Source organism: Nerophis lumbriciformis, linkage group LG33 (assembly GCF_033978685.3).
Source record: "Nerophis lumbriciformis linkage group LG33, RoL_Nlum_v2.1, whole genome shotgun sequence".
Lineage (NCBI taxonomy): Eukaryota > Metazoa > Chordata > Actinopteri > Syngnathiformes > Syngnathidae > Nerophis > Nerophis lumbriciformis.
In genome coordinates, this window is record NC_084580.2 from 25863696 (window position 1) to 25880206 (window position 16511).

Sequence of the window (16511 nt, forward strand, 5' to 3'; positions counted from 1 at the left end):
GGACTGAAAGTAACAGCAGTGAGTTTTCGTTAAAGAATAAATAAACAAATGACATATGTGACATTAATGCTAACATCATGTTGACATTAATCACATTACAGTCATTCAACTAAAAACATGAACATAATAAAGTAAGTAACAGGACTGAAAGTAACAGGAGTGAGTTAAAAATAACATAAAATAATAATAAAAGCATGACATTTGTGACAATAATGCTAACATCATGTTGACATTAATCACATTACAGTCATTCAACTAAAAACATGAACATAATAAAGTAAGTAACAGGACTGAAAGTAACAGCAATGAGTTTACATTAAAGAATAAATAAAAACATGACATATGTGACATTGATGCTAACATCATGTTGACATTAATCACATGACAGTCATTCAACTAAAAACATGAACATAATAAAGTAAGTAACAGGACTGAAAGTAACAGGAGTGAGTTAAAAATAACATAAAATAATAATAAAAGCATGACATTTGTGACATTAATGCTAACATCATGTTGACATTAATCACATTACAGTCATTCAACTAAAAACATGAACATAATAAAGTAAGTAACAGGACTGAAAGTAACAACAATGAGTTTACATTAAAGAATAAATAAAAACATGATATATGTGACATTGATGCTAACATCATGTTGACATTAAATACATTACAGTCATTCAACTAAAAACATGAACATAATAAAGTAAGTAACAGGACTGAAAGTAACAGCAGTGAGTTTTAATCACAGAATTAATAAAAACATGACATATGTGACATTGATGCTAACATCATGTTGATATTAAATACATTACAGTCGTTTAACTAAATACATGAAAATAATCAAGTAAGTAACAGGACTGAAAGTAACAGCAATGAGTTTACATTAAAGAATAAATAAAAACATGATTTATGTGACATTGATGCTAACATCATGTTGACATTAAATACATTACAGTTGTTTAACTAAAAACATGAAGATAATAAAATAAGTAACAGGACTGAAAGTAACAGCAGTGAGTTTTAATCACAGAATTAATAAAAACATTAAATATAACCACCTGCTCTTAATGCTAACATCATGTTGACATTAATCACATTAAAGTCATTCAACTAAAAACATGAAAATAATAAAGTAAGTAACAGGACTGAAAGTAACAGGAGTGAGTTTTAATCACAGAATTAATGAAAACATTAAATATAACCACCTGCTATTAATGCTAACATCATGTTGACATTAATCACATTACAGTCATTCAACTAAAAACATGAACATAATAAAGTAAGTAACAGGACTGAAAGTAACAGCAATGAGTTTACATTAAAGAATAAATAAAAACATGATATATGTGACATTAATGCTAACATCATGTTGATATTAAATACATTACAGTTGTTTAACTAAAAACATGAAAATAATCAAGTAAGTAACAGGACTGAAAGTAACAGCAATGAGTTTACATTAAAGAATAAATAAAAACATGACATATGTGACATTAATGCTAACATCATGTTGACATTAAATACATTACAGTCATTCAACTAAAAACATGAACATAATAAAGTAAGTAACAGGACTGAAAGTAACAGGAGTGAGTTTTTAGCACGGAATGAATAAAAACATGACATATAACCACGTGACATTAATGCTAACATCATGTTGACATTAATCACATTACAGTCATTCAACTAAAAACATGAAAATAATAAAGTAAGTAACAGGACTGAAAGTAACAGGAGTGAGTTTTAATCACAGAATTAATAAAAACATTAAATATAACCACCTGCTATTAATGCTAACATCATGTTGACATTAATCACATTAAAGTCATTCAACTAAAAACATGAACATAATAAAGTAAGTAACAGGACTGAAAGTAACAGCAATGAGTTTACATTAAAGAATAAATAAAAACATGATATATGTGACATTAATGCTAACATCATGTTGATATTAAATACATTACAGTTGTTTAACTAAAAACATGAAAATAATCAAGTAAGTAACAGGACTGAAAGTAACAGCAATGAGTTTACATTAAAGAATAAATAAAAACATGACATATGTGACATTGATGCTAACATCATGTTGACATTAAATACACTACACTCGTTTAACTAAAAACATGAACATAATAAAGTAAGTAACAGGACTGAAAGTAACAGCAATGAGTTTACATTAAAGAATAAATAAAAACATGACATATGTGACATTGATGCTAACATCATGTTGACATTAAATACATTACAGTTGTTTAACTAAAAACATGAAGATAATAAAATAAGTAACAGGACTGAGACTTGAACCAGCAGTCATAATATACTCCACAACAACAACTTTGTCCTTTTCGGCCCGGGCAGAAACCGGAAGTGACGTCACGCGAAGAGGCGCAACACGCACTGTCTGCACTTTGGCGCCCTCCCGTGTTCAGAAGGAAGAAGGTGACGTCACTGCTGATTGGGCCAGCACATAAATGAGGTGACGTCAATCAGCGCTCACTTGAACGCAGGTGTGTGCGCTGCTGCCCTCTATTCCGACATTTTGTCAAGGTAAACAAGATTAAACAGACATGTTTTACTTTCTAAATCGAACTTTTAGTAGTTGGTTTGCCCGGAAATGGCTTGTTTGTTTCAACATGTGTATTATTTTTAAGTCATTTAACAGATTTAAGCTGACATTTAGTTTTCCGCTTTAACTTTGTGTCCATCCATCCACTGAAAATGACCATTTGAAAAAGTTTTAAGTGAGTTAAAGCGATTTTTTAGGTTGACAAATAAATGTGACGATGGCGTTGCCAGATGGGAAATGACAAACTGTCCTACCAGAAGGTTAAAATTGGAATATTTTGAGGAAATAACAGAAATACTATCGTTTACTAATGTAGAATGTATTTCAGGGTTAAGTTTGTGTGGGATTTTGAAATGATCACTGGAGTAGGGAAAGGGAACTTATTACACAAAACACGATAATTATCATGCGTCTGGCAACGCGGATTAGTCACGTGACCGACATTAGCTTAGCTCAAAGTCAAGACGAGCTAGCTCACTTCCAAAGCTTTTTTTTTTTTTTTTTACAACTTCCGGTGAAGAAGTTTTACATAAGTGAGACGTCGTGTGGGCCTGAAACGAAACCGAAAGCCTGCAGTTGTGAGCTAGCATCGTTTAAAGCGACAACTAGCAAGCACATTAGCTCGATGCTAACGTTAGCTTTAGCCACGTAGCGGCTAGCACGCTCATGGACGCACTAAAACAGACAGTACGTATATAGACATATTTTTATTTATATTTATATGTACGTGCGCATTTTGTCCATTCAGTCCATTTAATAACGTCGTGTTCGATGAGGTGAGTGTAATAAATATAACAAGCTAGCGACAACCATTTCACTTCCGGTGCACGCCGCCGATTTTATTTCTACTTCCGGTGCAAAACGCAATACCTGCAGTGAGTAAACTTGACCACGAAGTAGAGCTCCACAGTAGAAACAATACAACACAACTAGAAGTTGAAGTGAAAAGCTGACAATGTAGTTTTAATGTAAGGATAGTTTGAATTTCCAGGAAAACCGGAATTTGGTTTGGAACTTGGAAAGTGTTAGTTTGAATGTAATCCATCCATCCATCCATTTTCTACCGCTTATTCCCTTTGGGGTCGCGGGGGGGCGCTGGAGCCTATCTCAGCTACAGTCGGGCGGAAGGTAATGAAAAATGTAATTCCTGGAAATTAGTTGAACGTGGGAAAATGTTTGTTTGAATTTCCAGGATGAGTGGAATGTGTTGATGTCAGAATGGTTTAAATAGGTAGAACAATGTGGGAATTGTGCAACCTGGAAAAATGTCCCATTCATTTAAATGGGAACTTCCTGGAAATTTGGGAATTTTGAGTAAAGTGGGATTTTTTGGAAAATTATTAGGAGCATGAATGAGCTGAATTGGTTTGAGTTAGAATTGTTTAAATCACTCAAGAAATGTTGAAGTAGTAAGTGGTATTAGGGAATTTCGGGAAAATCGGGAATGTTTTTGAAAATGGTAAAGAAAAAAAAAAACTTGAATAGTCTGAATGAGTTGAAATGGTCGGTGTTGGAATTTTTCAAATCGGTCGAGAAATGTTGAAGTAGTAACATGTTGAATTGAGAATTCCTGGAATTTGGGAAAAACTGGGAATTTTTCCAGTTCAAAAAACATCTTTGTTTTTTGTCCTGATTGAGAGAAATGTTTTGACGGTGGAACAGTTGAAGTGGGTTGAAAAATGTGGGAGGAGTAGTCGCCAGAAAAAAAGGTGGAAATAAAGCTTTGGAAAACCAGGAATTCTGGAAAATCTGGGAATTTTTTTTAAACTTTGAAAAAGGGTAGCTTCAATTTCCAGAATGGTGGAATTGTTTAAATCGGTCAAGAAATGTTGAAGTAGTAATACTTAAATAAACATTGATTACGGACTTTCGGGAAAAGCGGGAATTTTTCCAGTTCCTAAACCAACTTGTTTTTTGTCCTGATTAAGAGGTATGTTTGGACAGTAGAATGGTTGAAAAATGTGAAAGGAGTGATCACACTAAAAAAAAAAAGGTTGGAAATAAGGTTAGAAAAAAAAATGGAATTCCTGGAAATTAGTTGAACGTGGGAAAATATTTGTTTGAATTTCTAGGATGAGTGGAATGTGTTGCTGTTGGAATGGTTTGAATAGATTGAAAAATGTGGGAATTGTGCAACCTGGAAAAATGTTCCATTCATTTAAATGGGAACTTCCTGGAAATTTGGGAATTTTGAAGAAAGTGGGATTTTTTGGAAAATGATTAGGAGCATGAATGAGCTGAATGAGCTGAATTGGTTTGTGTTAGAATTGTTTAAATCAGTCAAGAAATGTTGAAGTAGTAAGTGGTATTAGGGAATTTCGGGAAAATCGGGAATGTTTTTGAAAATGGTTAAAAAAAAACAAAAAACTTGAATAGTCTGAATGAGTTGAAATGGTCAGTGTTGGAATTTTTCAAATCGGTCGAGAAATGTTGAAGTAGTAACATGTTGAATTGTGAATTCCTGGAATTTGGGGGAAACTGGGAATTTTTCCAGTTCAAAAAACAACTTTGTTTTTTTGTCCTGATTGAGAGAAATGTTTTGACGGTGGAACAGTTGAAGTGGGTTGAAAAATGTGGGAGGAGTAGTCGCCAGAAAAAAAGGTGGAAATAAAGCTTTGGAAAACCAGGAATTCTGGAAAATCTGGGAATTTTTTTTAAACTTTGAAAAAGGGTAGCTTCAATTTCCAGAATGGTGGAATTGTTTAAATCGGTCAAGAAATGTTGAAGTATTAACACTTTTTACTACGGACTTTCGGGAAAAGCGGGAATTTTTCCAGTTCCTAAACCAACTAGTTTTTTGTCCTGATTAAGAGGTATGTTTGGACAGTAGAATGGTTGAAAAATGTGAAAGGAGTGATCACACTAAAAAAAAAAAGGTTGGAAATAAGGTTAGAAAAAAAAATTTAATTCCTGGAAATTAGTTGAACGTGGGAAAATGTTTGTTTGAATTTCCAGGATGAGTGGAATGTGTTGCTGTTGGAATGGTTTGAATAGGTTGAAAAATGTGGGAATTGTGCAACCTGGAAAAATGTCCCATTCATTTAAATGGGAACTTCCTGGAAATTTGGGAATTTTGAGGAAAGTGGGATTTTTTTGGAAAATGATTAAGAGCATTAATGTCCCGAATGAGCTGAATTGGTTTGTGTTAGAATTGTTTAAATCAGTCAAATGTTGAAGTAGTAAGTGGTATTAGGGAATTTCGGGAAAATCGGGAATGTTTTTGAAAATGGTAAAAAACAACAACTTGAATAGTCTGAATGAGTTGAAATGGTCAGTGTTGGAATTTTTCAAATCGGTCGAGAAATGTTGAAGTAGTAACATGTTGAATTGTGAATTCCTGGAATTTGGGGGAAACTGGGAATTTTTCCAGTTCAAAAAACATCTTTGTTTTTTGTCCTGATTGAGAGAAATGTTTTGATGGTGGAACAGTTGAAGTGGGTTGAAAAATGTGGGAGGAGTAGTCGCCAGAAAAAAAGGTGGAAATAGGTCTTTGGAAAACCAGGAATTCTGGAAAATCTGGGAATTTTTTTGAACTTGGAAAAAGGGTAGCTTCGATTTCCAGAATGGTGGAATTGTTTAAATCGGTCAAGAAATGTTGAAGTAGTAATACTTAAATAAACATTGATTACGGACTTTCGGGAAAAGCGGGAATTTTTCCAGTTCCTAAACCAACTAGTTTTTTGTCCTGATTAAGAGGTATGTTTGGACAGTAGAATGGTTGAAAAATGTGAAAGGAGTGATCACACTAAAAAAAAAAAAAGGTTGGAAATAAGGTTAGAAAAAAAAATTTAATTCCTGGAAATTAGTTGAACGTGGGAAAATGTTTGTTTGAATTTCCAGGATGAGTGGAATGTGTTGATGTTGGAATGGTTTGAATAGGTTGAAAAATGTGGGAATTGTGCAACCTGGAAAAATGTCCCATTCATTTAAATGGGAAATTTGGGAATTTTGAGGAAAGTGGGATTTTTTTTTAAAATGATTAAGAGCATGAATGTCCTGAATGAGCTGAATTGGTTTGTGTTAGAATTGTTTAAATCAGTCAAGAAATGTTGAAGTAGTAAGTGGTATTAGGGAATTTCGGGAAAATCGGGAATGTTTTTGAAAATGGTAAAAAAAAAAAAACTTGAATAGTCTGAATGAGTTGAAATGGTCTGTGTTGGAATTTTTCAAATCGGTCGAGAAATGTTGAAGTAGTAACATGTTGAATTGAGAATTCCTGGAATTTGGGGGAAACTGGGAATTTTTCCAGTTCAAAAAACAACTTTGTTTTTTTGTCCTGATTGAGAGAAATGTTTTGACGGTGGAACAGTTGAAGTGGGTTGAAAAATGTGGGAGGAGTAGTCGCCAGAAAAAAAGGTGGAAATAAAGTTTTGGAAAACCAGGAATTCTGGAAAATCTGGGAATTTTTTTGAACTTGGAAAAAGGGTAGCTTCAATTTCCAGAATGGTGGAATTGTTTAAATCGGTCAAGAAATGTTGAAGTATTAACACTTTTTATTACGGACTTTCGGGAAAAGCGGGAATTTTTCCAGTTCCTAAACCAATTAGTTTTTTGTCCTGATTAAGAGGTATGTTTGGACAGTAGAATGGTTGAAAAATGTGAAAGGAGTCATCGCACTAAAAAAAAAAAAAGGTCGGAAATAAGGTTAGAAAAAAAAATGGAATTCCTGGAAATTAGTTGAACGTGGGAAAATGTTTGTTTGAATTTCCAGGATGAGTGGAATGTGTTGATGTTGGAATGGTTTGAATAGGTTGAAAAATTTGGGAATTGTGCAACCTGGAAAAATGTCCCATTCATATAAATGGGAACTTCCTGGAAATTTGGGAATTTTGAGGAAAGTGGGATTTTTTTGGAAAATGATTAGGAGCATGAATGTCCTGAATGAGCTGAATTGGTTTGTGTTAGAATTGTTTAAATCAGTCAAGAAATGTTGATGTAGTAAGTGGTATTAGGGAATTTTGGGAAAATCGGGAATGTTTTTGAAAATGGTAAAAAAAACAACTTGAATAGTCTGAATGAGTTGAAATGGTCGGTGTTGGAATTTTTCAAATCGGTCGAGAAATGTTGAAGTAGTAACATGTTGAATTGAGGATTCCTGGAATTTGGGAAAAACTGGGAATTTTTCCAGTTCCAAAAACAACTCTTTTTTTTGTCCTGATTGAGAGAAATGTTTTGACGGTGGAACAGTTGAAGTGGGTTGAAAAATGTGGGAGGAGTAGTCGCCAGAAAAAAAAGGTGGAAATAAAGCTTTGGAAAACCAGGAATTCTGGAAAATCTGGGAATTTTTTTTAAACTTTGAAAAAGGGTAGCTTCAATTTCCAGAATGGTGGAATTGTTTAAATCGGTCAAGAAATGTTGAAGTAGTAATACTTAAATAAACATTGATTACGGACTTTCGGGAAAAGCGGGAATTTTTCCAGTTCCTAAACCAACTAGTTTTTTGTCCTGATTAGGAGGTATGTTTGGACAGTAGAATGGTTGAAAAATGTGAAAGGAGTCATCGCACTAAAAAAAAAAAGGTTGGAAATAAGGTTAGAAAAAAAAATGTAATTCCTGGAAATTAGTTGAACGTGGGAAAATGTTTGTTTGAATTTCAAGGATGAGTGGAATGTGTTTCTGTTGGAATGGTTTGAATAGGTTGAAAAATGTGGGAATTGTGCAACCTGGAAAAATGTCCCATTCATTTAAATGGGAACTTCCTGGAAATTTGGGAATTTTGAGGAAAGTGGGATTTTTTTAGAAAATGATTAGGAGCATGAATGTCCTGAATGAGCTGAATTGGTTTGAGTTAGAATTGTTTAAATCAGTCAAGAAATGTTGAATTAGTAAGTGGTATTAGGGAATTTCGGGGAAATCGGGAATGTTTTTGAAAATGGTAAAAAAAACAAACTTGAATAGTCTGAATGAGTTGAAATGGTCGGTGTTGGAATTTTTCAAATCGGTCGAGAAATGTTGAAGTAGTAACATGTTGAATTGTGAATTCCTGGAATTTGGGGGAAACTGGGAATTTTTCCAGTTCAAAAAACAACTTTGTTTTTTTGTCCTGATTGAGAGAAATGTTTTGACGGTGGAACAGTTGAAGTGGGTTGAAAAATGTGGGAGGAGTAGTCGCCAGAAAAAAAGGTGGAAATAGGTCTTTGGAAAACCAGGAATTCTGGAAAATCTGGGAATTTTTTTTAAACTTGGAAAAAGGGTAGCTTCAATTTCCAGAATGGTGGAATTGTTTAAATCGGTCAAGAAATGTTGAAGTATTAACACTTTTTATTACGGACTTTCGGGAAAAGCGGGAATTTTTCCAGTTCCTAAACCAACTAGTTTTTTGTCCTGATTAAGAGGTATGTTTGGACAGTAGAATGGTTGAAAAATGTGAAAGGAGTCATTGCACTAAAAAAAAAAAAAAAAGGTTGGAAATAATGTTAGAAAAAAATACTGGAATTCCTGGAAATTAGTTTAACGTGGGAAAATGTTTGTTTGAATTTCCAGGATGAGTGGAATGTGTTGATGTTGGAATGGTTTGAATAGGTTGAAAAATGTGGGAATTGTGCAACCTGGAAAAATGTCCCATTCATTTAAATGGGAACTTCCTGGATATTTGGGAATTTTGAGGAAAGTGGGATTTTTTTGGAAAATGATTAGGAGCATTAATGAGCTGAATTGGTTTGAGTTAGAATTGTTTAAATCAGTCAAGAAATGTTGAAGTAGTAAGTGGTATTAGGGAATTTCGGGAAAATCGGGAATGTTTTTGAAAATGGTAAAAAAAACAACTTGAATAGTCTGAATGAGTTGAAATGGTCAGTGTTGGAATTTTTCAAATCGGTCGAGAAATGTTGAAGTAACATGTTGAATTGTGAATTCCTGGAATTTGGGGGAAACTGGGAATTTTTCCAGTTCAAAAAACAACTTTGTTTTTTTGTCCTGATTGAGAGAAATGTTTTGACGGTGGAACAGTTGAAGTGGGTTGAAAAATGTGGGAGGAGTAGTCGCCAGAAAAAAAAAGGTGGAAATAAAGTTTTGGAAAACCAGGAATTCTGGAAAATCTGGGAATTTTTTTAAACTTGGAAAAAGGGTAGCTTCAATTTCCAGAATGGTGGAATTGTTTAAATCGGTCAAGAAATGTTGAAGTAGTAATACTTAAATAAACATTGATTACGGACTTTCGGGAAAAGCGGGAATTTTTCCAGTTCCTAAACCAACTAGTTTTTTGTCCTGATTAAGAGGTATGTTTGGACAGTAGAATGGTTGAAAAATGTGAAAGGAGTCATTGCACTAAAAAAAAAAAAAGGTTGGAAATAAGGTTAGAAAAAAATACTGGAATTCCTGGAAATTAGTTGAACGTGGGAAAATGTTTGTTTGAATTTCCAGGATGAGTGGAATGTGTTGATGTTGGAATGGTTTGAATAGGTTGAAAAATGTGGGAATTGTGCAACCTGGAAAAATGTCCCATTCATTTAAATGGGAACTTCCTGGAAATTTGGGAATTTTGAGGAAAGTGGGATTTTTTTGGAAAATGATTAGGAGCATGAATGAGCTGAATGAGCTGAATTGGTTTGTGTTAGAATTGTTTAAATCAGTCAAGAAATGTTGAAGTAGTAAGTGGTATTAGGGAATTTCGGGAAAATCGGGAATGTTTTTGAAAATGGTAAAAAAAAACAAAAAAAACTTGAATAGTCTGAATGAGTTGAAATGGTCAGTGTTGGAATTTTTCAAATCGGTCGAGAAATGTTGAAGTAGTAACATGTTGAATTGAGAATTCCTGGAATTTGGGGGAAACTGGGAATTTTTCCAGTTCAAAAAACAACTTTGTTTTTTTGTCCTGATTGAGAGAAATGTTTTGACGGTGGAACAGTTGAAGTGGGTTGAAAAATGTGGGAGGAGTAGTCGCCAGAAAAAAAAAGGTGGAAATAAAGTTTTGGAAAACCAGGAATTCTGGAAAATCTGGGAATTTTTTTAAACTTGGAAAAAGGGTAGCTTCAATTTCCAGAATGGTGGAATTGTTTAAATCGGTCAAGAAATGTTGAAGTATTAACACTTTTTACTACGGACTTTCGGGAAAAGCGGGAATTTTTCCAGTTCCTAAACCAACTAGTTTTTTGTCCTGATTAAGAGGTATGTTTGGACAGTAGAATGGTTGAAAAATGTGAAAGGAGTCATCGCACTAAAAAAAAAAAAGGTTGGAAATAAGGTTAGAAAAAAAAATGTAATTCCTGGAAATTAGTTGAACGTGGGAAAATGTTTGTTTGAATTTCCAGGATGAATGGAATGTGTTGATGTTGGAATGGTTTGAATAGGTTGAAAAATGTGGGAATTGTGCAACCTGGAAAAATGTCCCATTCATTTAAATGGGAACTTCCTGGAAATTTGAGAATTTTGAGGAAAGTGGGATTTTTTTTGGAAAATGATTAAGAGCATGAATGTCCTGAATGAGCTGAATTGGTTTGTGTTAGAATTGTTTAAATCAGTCAAGAAATGTTGAAGTAGTAAGTGGTATTAGGGAATTTCGGGAAAATCGGGAATGTTTTTGAAAATGGTAAAAAAAAAAAAAACTTGAATAGTCTGAAAGAGTTGAAATGGTCAGTGTTGGAATTTTTCAAATCGGTCGAGAAATGTTGAAGTAGTAACATGTTGAATTGAGAATTCCTGGAATTTGGGGGAAACTGGGAATTTTTCCAGTTCAAAAAACAACTTTGTTTTTTTGTCCTGATTGAGAGAAATGTTTTGACGGTGGAACAGTTGAAGTGGGTTGAAAAATGTGGGAGGAGTAGTCGCCAGAAAAAAAGGTGGAAATAGGTCTTTGGAAAACCAGGAATTCTGGAAAATCTGGGAATTTTTTTGAACTTGGAAAAAGGGTAGCTTCAATTTCCAGAATGGTGGAATTGTTTAAATCGGTCAAGAAATGTTGAAGTAGTAACACTTTTTATTACGGACTTTCGGGAAAAGCGGGAATTTTTCCAGTTCCTAAACCAACTAGTTTTTTGTCCTGATTAAGAGGTATGTTTGGACAGTAGAATGGTTGAGAAATGTGAAAGGAGTCATCGCACTAAAAAAAAAACGGTTGGAAATAAGGTTAGGAAAAAATACTGGAATTCCTGGAAATTAGTTGAATGTGGGAAAATATTTGTTTGAATTTCTAGGATGAGTGGAATGTGTTGGAATGGATCGAATCGGTTAAAGAATGTGGGAATTGTGCAACCTGGAAATAGGTCCCATTCATTTTAACGGGAACTTCCTGGAATTTTGGTGGAAGTGGGATTTTTGGAAAATGATTAAGGGCATGAATGTGCTGAATTGGTTGGTGTTGGAATTGTTTAAATCGGTCAAGAAATGTTGAAGGAGTAACACTTTTTTTATTACGGACTTTCGGGAAAAGCGGGAATTTTTCCAGTTCCCAAACCAACTTGTTTTTTGTCCTAAGAGGAATGTTTGGAAAGTGGAATGGTTGAAATGGGCTGAAAAATGTGAAAGGAGTCCTCACACTAAAAATAAAAAAAGGTTGGAAATAAGGTTAGAAAAAAAACCAGGAATTCCTGGAAATTAGTTGAACGTGGGAAAATGTTTGTTTGAATTTCCAGGAAAGGTGGAATGTGTGTAAGGTGCAATGGTTTGAATCGGTTGAAGAATGTGGAAGTTTGAAAAATGGATAATTATTTTGAATGGGGAAAATGTCCCTAAAAACTGGGAATTCTAAGAAATCTGGGAATTTTTTTTTTAGAATTGTTGAAGTAGAGCACACAATTCCTGAACAGGCTGAATATTTTGAAGATAAAACGGTTTGAATCGGATATAAAGTGTGGGAGTTGTGGAACTTTGAAAAATGTACCATTTATTTCAATGGGAATTTCATGGAAATTTGGGGAAAAGCGGGAATTTTTGGAAAATGCTTAAACAAAAACAAAAAAACGCGAATGAGTTGAAATGGTTGGTGTGTAGGAATTGTTCAAATCGGTGGAGAAATGTTGAAGTAATATGTTTAATTGCGAAATGGTATCACACAATTCCTGGAATTTCGGGAAATCCGGGAGTTTTTTTTTTAGATTTTTTTGAAGGAAAGCACACAATTCCTGAACAGGCTGGATATTTTGAAGATAAAACGGTTTGAATCGGATAAGAAACATGGGAGTTGTGGAACTTTGAAAAATGTCTTATGAATTCAATGGGAATTTCATGGAAATTTCGGGAAAAGTGGGAATTTTTTTTTAAATGCTGAAAAACTTGAATGTTCTGAATGAGTTGGTGTTGGAATTTTTTTCCAATTGGTGAAAATGTTGCAATAACATTTTTAATTAGAAAAAATTGTACTACGGAATTCCTGGAATTTCGGGGAAACCAGGAATTTGTCCTTTTCAAAAAAACGTAGTTTTTAGTTCTGATTAAGAGGAATGTTTTGGCGGTATAAATGTGGAAGGAGTAGTCGCCAGAAAAAAGCATTTGGAAAAATCGGGAATTCCTGGAATTTTTTTGAACTTGGAAAAAATGATAGTGTGAATGTCCAAGGTGAGTGGAATATGTTGAAGGGGGAATGGTTGAAATGTGTTGAAAAATGTGGAAGGAGTAGTCGCCAGAATAAAGGGTGGAAATAGGGCTTTGGAGAACCAGGAATCCGGGAAAATCCTGGAATTTTTTTGAACTTGGAAAAGGGTACTTTGAATTTCCAGGATGGTGGAATGGTTTGAATCGGGTGGAAATTTGGTGCAAATTAATTTTGAATGGGGAAACATTTCCTGGAAAACCTGGAATTCCAGGAAATCTGTGAGTTTAAGCAGAGATGGCCAGACTTATGGGTTAGTTTGGTGTATTTAGCCAAATTATTAGCAATATTTATCTTATTCATTTTTGTTTGTAAAGAAATTATTATTATTTATTTTTTTTTTGCCTAAAATGTCCTGGAAATTGCTAATAAATGAAATTGGTTAAATTACAATAAAATTACTTTATTTAATAAAATCTAAACTGGATGATAAATTGATTATTGTCATTGCACAAGTCCCTGGAACGTAATGTTTTATGACATGGATTATTTTTAGTCTTTAAAAATGACAATTATGTGTAGTTTTATGACATGGATTATTGTTAGTCTTTAAAAATGACTATTGTGTAGTTTTATGACATGGATTATTATTAGTTTTTAAAAATGACAATTGTGTAGTTTTATGACATGGATTATTAGTTTTTAAAGATGACAATTGTGTAGTTTTATGACATGGATTATTTTTAGTCTTTAAAAATTACTTGTGTAGTTTAATGACATGGATTATTTTTAGTCTTTAAAAATGACTATTATGTGTAGTTTTATGACATGGATTATTTTTAGTCTTTAAAAATTACTATTATGTGTAGTTTTATGACATGGATTATTTTTAGTCTTTAAAAATGACTAGTTTTATGACATGGATTATGTTTAGTCTTTAAAAATGACAATTACGTGTAGTTTTATGGCATGGATTATTTTTAGTTTTTAAAAATGACAATTATGTGTAGTTTTATGACATGGATAATTTTTAGTCTTTAAAAATGAAAAATATGTGTAGTTTTATGACATGGAATATGTTTAGTCTTTAAAAATGACAATTGCGTGTGGTTTTATGGCATGGATTATTTTTAGTCTTTAAAATGACTGTAGTTTTATGACATGGATTATTTTTAGTCTTTAAAAATGACTGTAGTTTTATGACATGGATTATTTTTAGTCTTTAAAAATTACTGTGTAGTTTTATGACATGGATTATTTTTAGTCTTTAAAAATGAATGTGTAGTTTTATGACATGGATTATTTTTAGTATTTAAAAATGACAATTATGTGTAGTTTTATGACATGGATTATTTTTAGTCTTTACAAATGACAATTATGTGTAGTTTTATGGCATGGATTATTTTTAGTCTTTAAATATGACTATTATGTGTAGTTTTATGACATGGATTATTTTTAGTCTTTAAAAATGACTGTAGTTTTATGACATGGATTATTTTTAGTCTTTAAAAATGACTATTATGTGTAGTTTTATGACATGGATTATTTTTAGTTTTTAAAAATGACCATTATGTGTAGTTTTATGACATGGATTACTTTTAGTCTTTAAAAATTACAATTATGTGTAGTTTTTTGACATGGATTGTTTTTAGTCTTTAAAAATGACTTATGTGTAGTTTTATGACATGGATTATTGTTAGTCTTTAAAAATGACTGTGTAGTTTTATGACATGGATTATTTTTAGTCTTTAAAAAGAAAATTATGTGTAGTTTTATGACATGGATTATTTTTAGTCTTTAAAAATGACAATTATGTGTAGTTTTATGACATGGGTTATTAGTTTTTAAAAATGACTAGTGTAGTTTTATGACATGGATTATTAGTTTTTAAAGATGACAATTGTGTAGTTTTATGACATGGATTATTTTTAGTCTTTAAAAATTACTTGTGTAGTTTAATGACATGGATTATTTTTAGTCTTTAAAAATGACTATTATGTGTAGTTTTATGACATGGATTATTTTTAGTCTTTAAAAATGACAATTGCGTGTGGTTTTATGGCATGGATTATTTTTAGTCTTTAAAATGACTGTAGTTTTATGACATGGATTATTTTTAGTCTTTAAAAATGACTGTGTAGTTTTATGACATGGATTATTTTTAGTCTTTAAAAATTACTGTGTAGTTTTATGACATGGATTATTTTTAGTCTTTAAAAATGAATGTGTAGTTTTATGACATGGATTATTTTTAGTCTTTAAAAATGACAATTATGTGTAGTTTTATGACATGGATTATTTTTAGTTTTTAAAAATTACAATTATGTGTAGTTTTATGGCATGGATTATTTTTAGTCTTTAAATGACTATTATGTGTAGTTTTATGACATGGATTATTTTTAGTCTTTAAAAATGACTGTAGTTTTATGACATGGATTATTTTTAGTCTTTAAAAATGACTATTGTGTAGTTTTATGACATGAATTATTTTTAGTTTTTAAAAATGACAATTATGTGTAGTTTTATGACATGGATAATTTTTAGTCTTTAAAAATGAAAAATATGTGTAGTTTTATGACATGGAATATGTTTAGTCTTTAAAAATGACAATTGCGTGTGGTTTTATGGCATGGATTATTTTTAGTCTTTAAAATGACTGTAGTTTTATGACATGGATTATTTTTAGTCTTTAAAAATGACTGTGTAGTTTTATGACATGGATTATTTTTAGTCTTTAAAAATTACGGTGTAGGTTTATGACATGGATTATTTTTAGTCTTTAAAAATGAATGTGTAGTTTTATGACATGGATTATTTTTAGTCTTTAAAAATGACAATTATGTGTAGTTTTATGACATGGATTATTTTTAGTCTTTAAAAATTACAATTATGTGTAGTTTTATGGCATGGATTATTTTTAGTCTTTAAAAATGACTAGTTTTATGACATGGATTATGTTTAGTCTTTAAAAATGACAATTACGTGTAGTTTTATGGCATGGATTATTTTTAGTTTTTAAAAATGACAATTATGTGTAGTTTTATGACATGGATAATTTTTAGTCTTTAAAAATGAAAAATATGTGTAGTTTTATGACATGGAATATGTTTAGTCTTTAAAAATGACAATTGCGTGTGGTTTTATGGCATGGATTATTTTTAGTCTTTAAAATGACTGTAGTTTTATGACATGGATTATTTTTAGTCTTTAAAAATGACTGTAGTTTTATGACATGGATTATTTTTAGTCTTTAAAAATTACTGTGTAGTTTTATGACATGGATTATTTTTAGTCTTTAAAAATAAATGTGTAGTTTTATGACATGGATTATTTTTAGTCTTTAAAAATGACAATTATGTGTAGTTTTATGGCATGGATTATTTTTAGTCTTTAAAAATTACAATTATGTGTAGTTTTATGGCATGGATTATTTTTAGTCTTTAAATTTGACTAGTTTTATGACATGGATTATGTTTAG

General features: G+C 32.0%; 1 protein-coding gene across 4 annotated transcripts in view; it reads left to right on the forward strand.

Annotated features, from left to right (window-relative positions):
- The first annotated feature begins 2432 nt into the window (after positions 1-2432).
- LOC133575917 (uncharacterized) overlaps positions 2433-16511 on the forward strand; it is a 32003-nt gene continuing 17924 nt past the window's right edge. The window contains exon 1 of one of the 4 annotated variants that reach the window (XM_072912137.1): positions 2433-2549. The gene's annotated coding sequence lies outside the window, so the exon portion shown is untranslated. Of the gene's footprint in view, positions 2550-2737; positions 2744-3096; positions 3256-16511 lie in introns of those variants that run through there. The other 3 variants (XM_061928838.2, XM_072912139.1, XM_072912138.1) reach the window with 3 other exon arrangements.